Below are 15,693 nucleotides of genomic sequence, written 5' to 3'. Positions count from 1 at the left end.
CAAGTGATCCACTTGCCTCAGCCTCCCAAAGTGCTGGGATTACAGGCATGAGTCACCAGGCCAGGGCGGGTTGATCATTGTTATCTACTTAGGCTGCTTCCAATATTTTATTATTACAATCAATGCTGTAATGAACATCTATGCAAAAAATAGCTTTCCCTCCTTCTGAAGTATTTGTTTAAACCATTCCTAGATATGGGAAGATTGGGTCAAAGAATACATAGATTTTATGGCTTTTTCTGCATATTGTTACTATTCCAGATTATTGCACCAGAGGCCATTAGCAATGCATGAGAGTATTTCTATTTTATTTTGCCCTCACAGAATTTGGTGTTATTTAAAGAAAAATGTGTTTGGTAGAGTACAGGGTAACTACATTATTTTAGTTTGCACTTCTTTTCATCAAAGTGAGACTGAACATTTCCATTTATATGTGTCTGTGTACATATCTACCATACATCGCTTATCAACAGGGATACACATTCTAAGAAATTTATTGTTAGGTGATTTCCTTGTGGTGAACATCAGAATGTACTTATACATACTTAGATGGTAGAGGCTGCTACATACCTAGGCTATAGGGTATAGCCTATTGCTCCTGGGTTTCTGTACAGCATGTTACTGTGGTGAACACTGTGGGTGACTGTAACATAATAGTAAGTATTTGAATATCTAAACATAGAAAAGGTACAGTAAATATATGGTGTTATATGGGACCACCGTTATATATGTGGTCTGGCATTGAGCAAAACATTGTTATGTAGCTCATGACTGCATATATGTTTGTTTTTGCCGGGTACTTCCCGTAAGGTCTGTTCTCGCCAAGTTTAAAGTGAAGAAACTGAGGCCAGCACAAGAAGATCTGATGCGAAGGAATTTATTCAGGCTCCCAGACAAGGTTCTGCAGCCCGACAGGAGGGACTGGAGAAGTCGCGCAGACGTCTCTCAGGCACGGGGTTTTATAGGGAGTGGAGGCGTTTGATTGGCTGTGCCCAAGGTGAGTGGGACAAAATGGAGGGGAGTGGGACCCGGATGGAACAAAATGGAGGGGAGTGGTGCCCAGATAGGACAAAATACTAGGCAGGAAGACAAAATGGCAGGCATGGGATGGGGCCTGGAGAAGACAAAATGGCAGGTACGGAGTGGGGCTTGGATGGGACAAAATGGTATCAGGTAGGTCCTGATGGGGCTTTTTTCCCAGGGGGCGGGGAGGAGGTGTGTCCGAGCTCCCGGCGAGGGAAGGAGGCGTGTCCGAGCTCCCGGCGAGGGGAGGAGGCGTGTCCGAAATCCCTGCGAGGGGAGGGGGTGTGTCGAAACTCCCCGCGAGGGGAGGGGGTGTGTCCGAACTCCCTGCAAGGCAGCCAGCCTTACACTTCCATCTTCAGAAATGTCTCTGGGTCCATACAAAATAATTTAAACAACAAATTCAAAGTAGTTGTTTTGTAACATTATAAAACTTGAGTTACATTACGCCTTTGCATAGAATATTTGCAAAATCTGAATAAAGCAATTTTATAATGTCAATGAGAGCCAGCTGAATTTTTTAAACTTCCTCTTAGAGAAAGCTCTCATTAATTTAAAATGTAGTCACACATGAGCTCCTTTAAAAGTCAAATATAATCTAAGCTAACACCAGGGGGAGCCCAGTAGTCGTTCCGTGTGAAAATAAATCTGACTTAATACTATTTCTGAAGTGACACTGGAGAAAATGTACAGTGAAATTATGAATACTGCATTTAATAGATCTATGGAGGAAAAAAAGAAATATGTGCTTAAAATATCCATTCAGACTTCAACCTTTTAGTAAACTGAAAAAAAAATGAGAATGATGATTCCGTGAACAACAGTAATAGAACACCCACAAATGACTGTACAGAGCTTGTTTCGATTGTTATTTCTGCCTCCTGTCAGCATAGGAATCAGACAGGCATGCTTCAGAACCCAGCTCTGCTACTTCTAAGCTGAGTGCTCTTGAACCAGTTACTTAATCTCTCTGCCTCGGTCTCTTCACCTGTACGTGGTAATACCTACCTCACGGGGTAATTGTGAAGACGAAACTGAGATCACATCAATAAAGCGTCCAGCACATAGGACAGGCTCAGATATGTTAGTTCATTTCTTCATCTAAAGCAGTGATTCTCAACCAAAGGTGCTTTTGCTACCAATGGATATTTAGCAATGTCGGGAAGCGTTTCTGGTTGTCACAACTGGTGGCAGGCATCTCGTGGTCAAGGCCAGGGATGCTGCGAAACATCTTAATTGGGACAACTCTGCAAATCAAAAAATTATCTGCTCCAAAATGCTAAAAGTGCCAGGGTTGAAAATTCTTTATCTATCTAGAGAAATCTAACATCATCATTAACACTCCTTTGCTGAGAGTCTATTCAATGTTGGCTTCAATTTGAGTTTCTGGAAATATGAAATATAAAGATCTTGCCATGCAGGGGATTACAGTCTAATAGTGGGACTATAGCTTATCACAGTCTGCGAGTTTGGGAATCGGAAAGCGTAAGGAAAGTGTAGAGAACACTCTCTTTTTTCAGTTTAAAGTAAGCACCTTCAGCACCCCCATCTCTGTGAGCAAAATGTTGCAGAGTACCCTGGATGTCCTTTGGCTGTCTCCACGCTAATGGAGCAGTCCAGAGTTTCCTTCCTAGGGTTTGCTATCCCTTAATTGAGTCTTGCTTGAGAAAGATGTGCTAGTCACTTCTCAGCACTTCTTATTGAAGTGCTGGCCTCTGCTCTGCCCTTTCCTGCAGAATGGGACTATGTGAGGGTAGCTCTCACCTCCTGACCCTCAGCGCATTCTTCCCCTCAGCCCTGGGGAGTTTCCTGTGGTTAGCTATGGAAGAGAGTGAGAGCCACTTCTGCCCACCACACATGGCCGGTGGCTCATGAGAGAAAAGGCTTTTGAGTCAGAAGTCCTGTGAGAGTACTGGCTCTGCTTCTTTATTCTTGAGGAGCCTGAGGAAAGTCTCGACATTTCCGGCCTCCACTTGCTCCTTTAAAGCACAAAAGGAGGAATCTCTCATGAGGTTTGTATGAACTTTATTTGGTGCTTTGCAAGTATAAATCATAATTCCCCTCTGCTTTGCTTGTTGAGTCCTGCCTGCTCAAAAGTTCTGTGACCAAGCTCTGTATTTGCCACAAAATTACGCTAGTGTGGCCTCATGTTGATAGCTAGAGGCAGGTGGAATCATGCTTAAAAGCACCTACTGTGTGTCCATTCTGAATTCATCACTTTGTGCCCATTGTTTAAGACACAAGTACGGAGAAGCACTCTAAGGGAGGCTGTGGGGCTGAGTGAGCTGAATGCCTGGGAGCTCACTTGCTGGCTCCTCCACTGCCCATGCTTGTCATCAGCCAGCTAGGGAGCTCGGTTCTGAATACACTACTTTACTAGTTTCATGTTTGTCTAGAAAGAAACCAAACACCTATACCATGTATCCAAAATACATAACATTTGTAGTTATGACTGTTCTGTCAGATCAGAAACTTACTGGAAATGTTTAATGAAACAGGAATCCCAGTAGGGCTAATTTTATGGATGGTCTTCTGTGTGGTTTCTAAAAGAAATTGTGGGTGATACAATTTAAAATTATGTGTAGTGTTGTGCAACAATTACTACAAAGGAAGCCAATTGGTAGACGATCAGAGAAGGCCAGCAGAGGCAAGTTTTGGACTCCCTGCCTGTGGAGGGGAACAAGATCTGAGTCGGTCTGACTCCACGCCCACCCACGCCCGCAGGGAAAGAGCACCCTTGAATTTGACCTATTACTCCTACAGCAGATGGTGAGAGGAAATGTACAGGCATTTTACATAAACATGCATCTTAAAATGAAATTTGGAGTAAAATAAACATGCACTTGGAGAGGACGTTCTCTTCTTGCCACATCTCATGATTGACTCCACTGAAGTAAATCCTGTGTCCCAGGCAGCAGCTGAAGAACTGAGGGAAAGGCCACTACACCTTTCAAACATTAACTCACGAGTTGTGATGGGTCATCTGGTACTGCAATCCCTCCAATAGACTGTATTTCTCCTTGCCTAGCTTGGTGCCTCGCTGAAGGAAGCCATTATGGTGTCCCCACTTCCCCCCAGGGAGGAGTCATCAATTATGTTTGGGTCTTCTCTCCTCTCTGCTTCCACTCATATAGAAGTGTAAAAAGCATAATAAGACAGCAGAAAATAAAAATAAGATATGGAACTAACACATGCATCCACTGAACCACGGAGCTAGGTAACTACCTACACTAATCCTTCCAAGGATTCAGTGCGTAGTTATTTCTATTTTACCTCTATTTTACGGGTCAGGAAACCAAGAGGGATTTTTTTTTCCTATGAGCCCTGTTGAATTGCATACTCTCCAAATTCATATCTTGAAGTCCTAACCCTCAGTACCTCAGAATATGACCTATCTGTAAATGGGATCATTGCCAATGTAATTAGGTAAGATGAAGTCATACTGGCATAGGATGAGCCCCTAATCCAATATGAATGGTGTCCTTACAAAAAGAGGAAACTTGGATACAGAGCCAGACATGCAAACAGGAGGTGCCATGTGAAGATGAAGGCAGAGACCAGTGTAGCACTTTTACTAGCCAAGGAACACCAAAGATTGCCAGCAAACCACCAGAAACTGGGAGAGAGACATGAAACAGCTTCTCCCTCACAGCTCTCAGAGGGAAACAGCCCTGCTAACACCTTACTCTCAGATTTTCAGCCTCCAGAGCTGTAAAATGATAAATTTCTGTGTTTAGAGCCACCTAGTTTGTGATACTTTCTTAGGGAAGTTCTAGGAAACTAATACAGTCCCCTGGTGAGTTCTTAGCAAAGCTAGGATTTGGGTTCAGCCCTTCTGATTCTCGATCTAATGCTGTTTTCTTCATAGAGCAGCTGTCTTATTTCCTGAGGGGAACTGACCACTTCCATCTGATTATCAGAGACTGAATCCTGGAAGAAGTGAACTTTGAGCTGTGCTTAAAGGTGAGAATGTTTTGATATGTGAAAAAGAGAGTGGAGAGTGAGGATCACACCAAGAGTGAGGAAGGCTCCAGGCAAGTTAAGGCTAGAACAGAGAACCATATAAGGAAGTATCTGGTTAAAACTTGCATATGCTGAGTACTAGCAATATGGCCTTGCAGTGGTTTATAAATCTGCTGGAGATAAAAGTTGTGGCCAATACAAAGTCATTTAAGATTTCTGTGAACCTGAGCGTGCCAGTAATCAAAGGGTCAGGCTTTCATAAAACCAAGTTTTTTCTTCGTCTTCCTGATAAAGGCAGGATGGGAAGTAGAGAGGGAGAAGTTCCATTAAATATATCAAATAGCCCAGTCCTACTGCTAGCAGACACTCTCCTGATTCAGTTACTTGAATCTTTGACTATTACGAGAGATCTTCTGTGTCTGGAAGACCTTTTTGTGTACCCAGTTAAGGTAAAAATATTAGGCAAAACATTTGAAAATGAAGTTTTCTTGTCCAAAACAGCCAAAGGGTAAATTTTCAGACAGTGTTTAACGAATTGGCACAAGTGAATAATTTTGGTTAAACCGATCCTTGGGATATCCAAGCCTAAGCTTGCAGATGGGGCTGGCTGGTTTGGTCCTTTAAGAGATTGCAGCAACGACTTGTTGTATCTCAACAATAAGCCCAGAAAATGCTTATTCAAATGGAGATAAAAACGTGACGCAGCCAGCTACAAAACTTTGTTCATTTATCTGCGTTGGACTCTACGGTTTTTATATTGAGAATCTACATCTGTTAAAGGTCATCCCCAACTCTTGAGCATGTGAACCAGGCCTGCCAGCCCCCTGGTGACAAGCATATTTGATCTAATTGCAGGCTGCTCTCTTTGCCAGCTCTTTTTTATGGAACAAGTGCTGGCTGTTTTACCCCTGCCTTAGTTTGGAGTTGCACAAATGCTGTAATCCTGATGCAGCAGCTGAGAATGGCTCTCAGAAAATCACTCTGCAACACAGTATCATTAGCAATATTAACGCTTGCCTGTGGATTATTATCATTGTGCATGTAATAATCAATGCTGAGTCAGAATGGCACAGATTTATAATACAAGACAAAATGTGCACCAAGAACGGGTTCCACACAAACTATCCTTCCCTCTCCCTCCTCCCACCTGTGTACAACATTCCCTCACTCAATTTTGCTACCATCTGCACTCAAATAACTGGGGGAGTACAATTTTGCTTCCATGTCTAGAAGAAAATGGGCATTATATTTTGACAGATGAGGAAGAGCTGTTTGAGACTATTCGTTCTCAGGTTCTTGTTTGCTATGCTTGGGTCACAGGGAGCCCTCATGTGACACACGGCAGTCTCCCCTCCAACAGCTTGCTATTTCCCTGGATTTCTGTTATGAAGTTAGGTCCAATTCCACTGCTCTGGGACCCAGAGGTCTTTCTTTCTTATTCTAACTGAAGAAATTTTTATTTTTATTTATTTTGTTTTACTTTTTGGTTGACAGTGAGGAGTCCACGTTGCCCTCCTGGTTCTCTAAGATCTTCTGACTTTCCCCCAAGTCTTCTCTATTCTATATCTTCTCCACAGATGAAGTTCTTAGGAACAACCTGGGAGACTTGCTGACCAGGGCCATGAACTTCCAAAGGCACAATGGGGAGAATTCAAGCTGGTCATATTTTATTTGTTATTTTTTGTTTGTTTGGGGAAGTGGGGCCTCAGCTGTATCAATCAATCAAAAGCAAACTCGAATCTTTCATTTGCCTAAACAGACCTGACTAGGAACTTGGGTGGGGACTTTTGCTATAAAACCTGTATTAATGTATACAAGCCCCATGAAGCATGTTAGTGCATAAAAGCAACTTTCATCTCTGAATCTTCTCTAGGGCAGTTACAATTTTGCAGTGGTGGTTTCAATATGTTAGATATAGTGAACTCCAAGTTTCTCTTCAAAGAATCAGTATGTCAGTATGTTCAGCTGTCTTATTCTTTAATCCACTAAAGTTTAACTTCCTTGTAGTTCCAGTAAACAACATTTTCCACCAGTTCTAATCAGTAGTTCACATCTGTTCCCCTGGTCCCCCACCCCATCCTGACTCATCCTGGTCACCTGCTCTGGTCACCTGCTTTAACCCCTGCTTACCTGCTCTAACCTGCCCATAACCATCTTTCCCACAAAACTACCCACCCCATCACTCCGGCTCCTACCCCTGCTCCCTTTAAAATAGCCAATCAGAATTAGACTAGATTGTGTGGTCTAACCCTAGCCAATAGGGGAACAACACAGCAGTAGGGGCAACCTCTGTCAGGGTCTAAGTACCCTTTCCCCTCCTTGTCCAGGTGTGCACTCACCATGTTTTATCTGCGAGCCACACCCTTCTGTAGAAGTAAATTTCCTTGCTGAGGAAATTTATATTTGAGTGCTACTTCTTTTGCGGTATTGAAAATTCTACTTATAACAAATAGCACATAGCCAGTAAGTGGTGAGCTCAAAAATTTAACTAGGTTCAGATACTTTCCTTCTCATTTTTTTTCTATTGCATGATTTTTTTCCTATTACATGTTCTTTCTGATTTGAAATAGCCTAGAGCTTTTCTAACTTTGAATGCGTTTGTTTGGTCCAAATGACTTGCATCTACCTTGTTAATACATACAGGCCCCCTGAAGAATTTTAGTGCAGAAAAGCTACTTTCAGATCTGAATCTCCTTTAGGGCAACAGTTGTTAACAAGTAATTTTAAAGAATAGTATCTGTAATTAAAGTACAAAATGAAAATTTTGCTTACTTTTTCATCAGCAGATATTTCCATGGCATTGATACTGCCAGCTTTGCTAATTTACAAGCTATTGTTTTCACTAATAATGATATTTTCTTGTTCTGCAGACAACCATAAGCATGCATGCATGAGAGAGATAGAGAGCAGAACAGTCCATGTTTTAATATTCTCAAGTACTTTTTTTTTCTTCCTTGAAATAACCTTTTTTAGCAAGTGAAGGGAACTACAAAATTGTTTTCTACTTCTGTCTTAGAAGGAGTCAAAACTATAAAGGATTTTTCCAAATATGTCCTGACTTCTTCATGTTCTCAAAGACAGTTTGATTAAATGAGGATATTTACTCGACTTTTTTTTTTTTTTTAATTTTAGAGCATTAGAACCTCTTCATGAGGTTGTCTCATGATATTGCCTAGCCTTTATCAGCCAACAGCCAGCCTATCCCAAGATAACTGAGGCAGCCTAGCCAGAAAAAACACAGTGACCCAGCTAGCCCCCAGCTGATCTTGGACATGTGAGCAAGAAACGCTTTCTGTTGTGCTACTGGGGTTTTGTGATTGTTTGTTACACAGCACACACTAATTGATACAGCCCTCACTCCACCTTCCCCTCCACCCAAACTGCAGTGGCCCTAGGAGTATGGGCAGTAAACTTGTAGCTTATCCAGAATACTGATAAAGGGTAGGGAAAAGTCCACCTGGAATTTATAATTTAGCCAGCATGTTTTACAGTGGGACTCTACCATGTGACTGGCCAGTTGAGAGTTGAACACATTTCTATACTCAATTTCTATTTCTATCAGATGATTGAGAAATGTCGTGCCTTCCTTTACAGTTCCCTTCTCATCCTTGACACTTGTGGGAAGTAAAAAAAATTCCTCTTCAAAATTTCCTTTCTTGTTTAAGAAAAATTCATAAGTGTTAGAAATAATAGTTTGTTTTAAACAGTTTCTTCAAAAGTCTTCTTGCTTTTTGCTAGAAGACCTATCCTGTGTAGCTGTTAGACATGCTTACAGGTACATAGTACATTCTATGTCCTTGTACTTCAACCAAGATATCTGTGCTGGACGTGCTCACAGGCTGTCCCAGCTCTCAGCCTATGCCCCTTCCTTATTTGGACTTCCTTTTTTTGCTCTCCATTGCCTTTATCTGTTTAGAAAAGTTTCAAGTTATTAGCCAGTCAGGTGTTAGTTTAGATTGTGAGGTCTGTCTCCAGCCAGTGGAGATCAGACACAGCAGTAAGGACAACCCCAAATGCGTAAGAAATAAATGTATCTACTTCCTTTGTTCATAGTACTCTCAGAGCAAGATTGCTAACGGGAGTGCCCTTTCTGCTGGAAGTGAAAACAACTGTTTTGCTGAGAGATCCTTTGTCCCAGTACTAATTTTTCTTTGCAGCACCAAGAAGAAAAATTTTATACATAACAATACTCTTCTTTCTTTTCTGAAGAGCTGGACAAAGGAACACATACAGAAACCAGAGGAAGCAGTTATTTTATGCAGTGTGATGTTGGGAACTCTAAGATGCATCTGTGTCCCCTAAAATCTTTCTTACTGACCTGTGTTTTAGAAAGATCCACTTCTTTGGAAGAAAGCATTGTTTTCAAAAAAAAAAGTAACAAAAGAAAACTACAATACTAGTATACCCACCAAAAGGTGATTCATTAGGTTATTAATCCTTCAACATGGATTGTAATCAAGAATATAGTTAGAACTAGGCCGGACGCGGTGGCTCACGCCTGTAATCCCAGCACTTTGGGAGGCTGAGGCGGGTGGATCACGAGGTCAAGAGATCGAGACCATCCTGGTCAACATGGTGAAACCCCGTCTCTACTAAAAATACAAAAAATTAGCTGGGCATGGTGGTGCGTGCCCGTAATCCCAGCTACTCAGGAGGCTGAGGCAGGAGAATTGCCTGAACCCAGGAGGCGGAGGTTGCGGTGAGCCGAGATCGTGCCATTGCACTCCAGCCTGGGTAACAAGAGCGAAACTCCGTCTCAAAAAAAAAAAAAAAAAAAGAATATAGTTAGAACTGGAAGAAACCTTAGAAATCAATAATCTGGCCTTTCATTTTACATAAGAAATGTAATCCTGGGAGAGTAAGGTGACTCTGTCTGAGATAAAATGGCTTAAGCTGGAATTAACATTCAGGATTCCAGACCCCAGGTTCAATACCTCTTCCACCAGTGTGTTTATCAGGGGAAAGCTTCCATCCCCTCATAGAAGAAGACGCTGTATATATCAGATAGTCTCACTAGATGTTAACTTACCAAGCAACACTAACTACCAAGTGCTGCCCATTTAAAATTGAGCAGCCTTGTGGACCACTCATACACAGTGATTTATTCAGGGAAACATCAATCTGACAGCCAAAAAAAACTTGAAAATTTAAATCATTATTAAACTATTTTAATAAACATCAAAGGAGATTGCCCTAAGTAAAACCCAGTGAACTTTCTTAAACTTCTATTTCCCCATCTTCCTTATAACGCTCACACATGGCTGCCTCCATCCTCTCCTTCCTCTTTTGAGACTGTCCCAAACTTTCCCCAATTTCCAGGCCACACTGTGGTTCATTTATCCTCTTTTCTCTCCTCATTTGGATCTATCCCTCTCCTAGTGACTCAGGTGGCCTTCTTTCTTTGCGTCTGCAGTTCTTTCTCTACCCAATACTCTTATTCTGCATAAAAAGGCTTGGGAATCTAGTGAACAAAATAAACTCAGTGGGTAGGGGTGGGAGAGAAGCTACATATACACAGGACATAAAAGTGCCAGCGCAGGCCTTTGTGTCTTTGATGCTGCGCTGCGCTAATTCCCCAGAAGAGTGCTGATGTGTTGTATCTGCTAAATACATAAATATTTGCTTAATAAGGAAATGTCGCACATGTAATGAAGCATGCCTGCTTCAAGGGCCACAGGAGGAGCAAAGGAAACAAAAGCTGTAAATTTGTAATCCAAGACATGTAGATATAATTGCAGCAAAGTCGCTGGTGTCAAGGAGGAGATCTTACAGTCTAGCAAAAGAAACTGTGCAAAGATTTGGCTTTGATCCTGTTGATTGCAAATAATGAAGTCAAATTAGTAGTGAAGGATCATATTTTCACTACCATGAAGTTTTTCTGTACTAGATGGCAGGCAAGCCATTGATTATTGTGTCTCTTTTTATGGTGGGTATAAGAAAAAGGATGTTTCCTTGACTCTAATCTGGAGTTCAAAAAAAAGAAATGAAGTTTATCATTTCATGCTCTAACAATTAGTGAACACAGTTATTAAAGGAATTATGCAAGGTACAGGCTATAAATCCCTGGAAATTATTTCCTTTTGAAAATGATTACCTCACCTCGGTTGCAATGCCATCTTCATTTTTACATACAAAAAATTAAGTTGAGGCTGGGCGCGGTGGCTCATGCCTGTAATCCCAGCACTTTGGGAGGCCGAGGCGGGTGGATCACTAGGTCAAGAGATCGAGACCATCCTGGTCAACATGGTGAAACCCCGTCTCTACTAAAAATACAAAAAATTAGCTGGGCATGGTGGTGCGTGCCTGTAATCCCAGCTACTCAGGAGGCTGAGGCAGGAGAATTGCCTGAACCCAGGAGGCGGAGGTTGCGGTGAGCCGAGATTCTGCCATTGCACTCCAGCCTGGGTAACAAGAGCGAAACTCCGTCTCAAAAAAAAAAAAAAAATTAAGTTGAGAAAATGTTTAAAACTAATTAGATTCCAGGAAAGCCAATTAGGCAAGCACTAATTCTATACTTAAATGAAGATAATGGCTAGATTATTATGACAAGGTAAAGATGGAGAATGGAAGAGGAGGAATCACAGCAGAAGAAATGCCATAAAATGCATCAGGTTTCTTGAAGGTCAGTTCCCCACGGTCAACGTTCTCACAGCTCCATTGTCAGTCTCCATAGACAATTGGGAGTTTTTCCTTGTAATTTAACACAATGGAATAGAGTCAGGACAGACCTATTTCTCTTGCCTAAAAGACATCTCTAAATTGCTGGAATGCTACTTCTAAAATAGTGAATAATCTGATCTCCCCTTTGGGTATAATTTTTAATTCATTCCTGTTCACTTTTAGTAATTTTTTGTTTGTACTGTTAATGATCTTAAAATGTCATTGCACTTTTTTTTTTGAGTTGCGTAATGCTGATATAGAAGGGAAGCGCACTGTCCCTTTAAATGATGCCAAAGGGGGAAAGGAAGTGCTGCGTAGAGGAGGGCGTGGTCTTTAGCTAGGGCTCCACCCCTGGGCCTGGGCCCGCGGACCTAGGTGAAGACAGGCATCATTTTTTCCTGCCCAAATGCTGCGTTTCCCAGGACCACTTTGGCCTGCCACGCCCCCACCCTGTGCCTATAACCGGCCTCCCCACCCTACCTCTTGGGGGGGGGGGGAGGGGGAGGGGGAGGGGGAGGGGGAGGGGCGAGGGGCGAGGGGCGAGGGGCGAGGGCTAACCTGAGGTCAGGCATTTAAGACTAGCTTGACCAACATGGTGAAATTTCATCTCTACTAGAAAAAAAATTAGCTGGGTCGGGTGGCGAGGGGGTGTAATACCAGCTATTTGGGAGGCGGAGGCAGGAGAATCACTTGAACCCGGGAGATTGCGCCACTGCAGTTCAGCCTCAAACACGAGGCAAATTCCGTCTCAAAACAAAGAAAAAAAACCCAGTACCATAGAAAGCGGGGACACAGACAGCTGGTCTTCCAGAGGATCACGTTGCTGGAACGCATCAACAGAAACCCGCACGTCTCCTGCAAGTTATCTACTGGCAGAAGGAGCCAGAGTTTGGCCAGGGCAGTCTGAGGAGAACCGGGCTGTTCAGCACGCCCTGACTGCAGGGGAAGGCTTTACCACTCCATTCCCTTCTGTCATTTTCCACCCGCTGAGTTCTACTGAAAACCTTGTATTCATTCTCCAAGCCCACCTACCCATACACCAAGGCAAGAACCTGGGAGACAGACAGTTCTCTGTCCTTAAAGTAGATGGCTTAATTGGGCTGGTTAACATAAGTCGCCTATAGACTCAAGACTACAACGGCAGCACTATGTAACACGCCCACTGGGGCTTCAGGAGGTGTAAATATTCACCCTTTAGGCTCTGCCACGGGGTCACAGCCCCACAACCTGTCCCTCTGTATACTCGCCTAGAGGGTTGAGCAGTGGGGCACTGAAGAATTGAGTCACTTCCCCACAGCATGCCCTGCGAGAGGGACAAGAGAGCTTCTTTAATTTCAATACTAGTTCTTCCACCATCTTTTTGGAAGAAAAAAAATATATCTTTTAACCTCTACTGTCCCAAAATACGGAAAGTAAAATAAATTGCCACAAAGACAGTTTCTGAGATTATTATGTAATACATGAAAGACAGCTATTTAGGCTGGGCGTGGTGCCTCATGCCTGTACTCCCAGCACTTCGAGAGGCCGAGTTGGGCGGATCATCTGAGGTAAAAAATGGCGAAACCCTGTCTCTACTAAAACTACAAAAAATTAGCCAGGTGTGGTGGTGGGCGCCTGTAATCCCAGCTATGCGGCAGGCTGAGACAGGAGACTCACTTGAAGCTGGGAGGCAGAGGTTGCAGTGAGCCGAGATCATGCCACTGTACTCCAGCTATGGAAATTTGAACTGTATTTATGCAAAAAAATATATATCCAAGATCGTATTGGGGGCCAATTCTAATGGTGATGTTTGCTATTGTTGTCTTTTGATATCTCTTTAATTCGGCAGAAAACTTACCTGCTCATGATGGTTAGTGATATGTGCCTCAGCAGCAGCAGCAGCAGCAGATGCAATTACAAAGTCGAGACACTAAATAATATAACCTTCACAATGTCCATCATCTAATCCAAGATTCTCATGCAGAGAAGCCAGAAAATGTGACGCAAAAACAAAATCAGCCTTTGGCCAGACCCATCATCTTCCAGTAATTTGCCAAAATGACGAATACAAAGGGAAAGAGGAAAGCCACGGAATACATGCTTTCCAGGCCTTTGAGAAAACAGGGAGTTGTTCCTTTGGCCACATATATGCAAATCTTTAGGAAAGGTGATACTGTAGACATCAAGGGAATGGGTACTGTTCAAAAAGGAACGGCCCACAAGTGTGATCATGGCAAAACGGGAAGAGTCTACAATGTCACCCAGGGTGCTGTTGGCATTGTTGTAAACAACTAAGTTAAAGACAAGATTCTTACCAAGAGAATTCATGTGTGTATTAAGCACATTAAGCACTCTAAGAGCAGAGGTAGCTTCCTGAAATGCGGGAAGGAAAATAATTAGAAAAAGAAAGAAGCCAAAGAGAAAGGCCCCTGGGCTTAACGGAAGCTCCAGCCTGCTCCACCCAGGGAAGCACTGTGTGGGAGCTAATGGGAAGGAGCCTGAGCTTCTGGAACCCATTCCCTATGAATTCATGCATAATAGATGTTAAGTAAAATAAAAGACCTCTGGACTGTAAAAAAAAAAAAAAAAAAAAGAAAGAAACCATGTAACCAGTAGAGGGGTGTGTGTGTGTGGTGTTGTGTGTGGCTAGGGAAGAAAAAACAAAAAACAGGCCAACATTTATAATCAAAATATTATTTGAGGAAGATGCAATGGGAGGAGACAAGAAAGGCACACGTAGGTTACTTATTCTGATTGTTGGTTTGGATGATGTTTATTATTACATGGTATTGTGAATAGAACAAGGATGATGGCGTATTAACACCCAAAAGTCATGGTTAACACAATTCTGTGCATCTGACGTGCAGGAGAGCAGGGTGGGAAGTAAAAAGGAAGAGTAGACAAGAACACAGCATTATGAAGACTCTGGGGCAGAATACAATGTAACTTTCTAGAGCATAAAGAAAGGCCAATGTGAGCAAGGCTGGAACTGGAGGACATTATGTTAAGTGCAATAAGCCAGGAACAGAAAGTTAAACACCACATGTTCTCACTCATATGTGGAAGCTAAAAAAATGTTGGTCTCATAGAAGCAAAAAGTAGGACAGAGGATACAGAGGCTGGGGAGGGTAGAGGGAAGGGCGGGTCAGGGGCAGGACAGGGAGAGATTTGTTAAAGGACAAAATTACAGCTAGATAGAAGGAGTAAGTTCTAGTGTTCTATACCACTGTGGATAATATATAGTTTCAAATAGCTAGAGGAGGAGGAGGAGAAGGAATGTTCCCAACCCAAGAAATGATTATTGTTTCAGATGATGGATATGCTAATTACCCTGATCTGATCACCACACATTAAGTTTCAGAACATCACTATATACCCCCATGAATGTGTACAATTATTATTTGTCAGTTTAAAAGTTTTTTTTTTTTTTGAGATGAAGTTTTGCTCTTGTTACCCAGGCTGGAGTGCAATGGCGCGATCTCGGCTCACCGCAACCTCCGTCTCCTGGGTTCAGGCAATTCTCCTGCCTCAGCCTCCTGAGTAGCTGGGATTACAGGCACGCACCACCATGCCCGGCTAATTTTTTGTATTCTTAGTAGAGACAGGGTTTCACCATGTTGACCAGGATGGTCTCGATTTCTTGACCTCGTGATCCACCCGCCTCGGCCTCCCAAAGTGCTGGGATTACAGGCGTGAGCCACCGCGCCCGGCTAAAAGTTTTTAAAAGATTAAAATTTTTTAAAAAGAAAAAAATTTTTCTCATGCCTATAATCCCAGAACTTTGGGAGGCCAAGGTGGGCAGATCACAAGGTCAGGAGTTTAAGAAGCCTAGCAAACATAGTGAAACCCCCATCTCTACTAAAGATACACACACAAAAAATTCAGCTGGCCATGGTGGTGGGTGCCTATAGTCCCAGCTACTTGGGAGGTTGAGGAAGGAGAATTGCTTGAACCCGGGAGGCAGAGGTTGCAGAGAGCTACGATCGAACCACTGCACTCCAGCCTGGACAACAGAGCAAGACTCTGTCACCAAAAAAAAAAAAAAAAAAAAAAAAGAAAGAAAAAGAA

At 42.6% G+C, this 15,693-nt stretch overlaps 1 pseudogene; it reads left to right on the top strand.

Annotated features, from left to right (window-relative positions):
• Positions 1 to 13,683: 13,683 nt before the first annotated feature.
• Positions 13,684 to 14,173, top strand: LOC105721443 (large ribosomal subunit protein eL21-like; annotated as a pseudogene).
• Positions 14,174 to 15,693: the final 1,520 nt, after the last annotated feature.

Source organism: Aotus nancymaae, unplaced genomic scaffold (assembly GCF_030222135.1).
Source record: "Aotus nancymaae isolate 86718 unplaced genomic scaffold, 86718_ANA_hifiasm-v0.15.2.pri h1tg000051l, whole genome shotgun sequence".
NCBI lineage: Eukaryota > Metazoa > Chordata > Mammalia > Primates > Aotidae > Aotus > Aotus nancymaae.
Note: the sequence above shows the minus strand (reverse complement) of the source record. Positions and strands in the feature narration are given on the sequence as shown.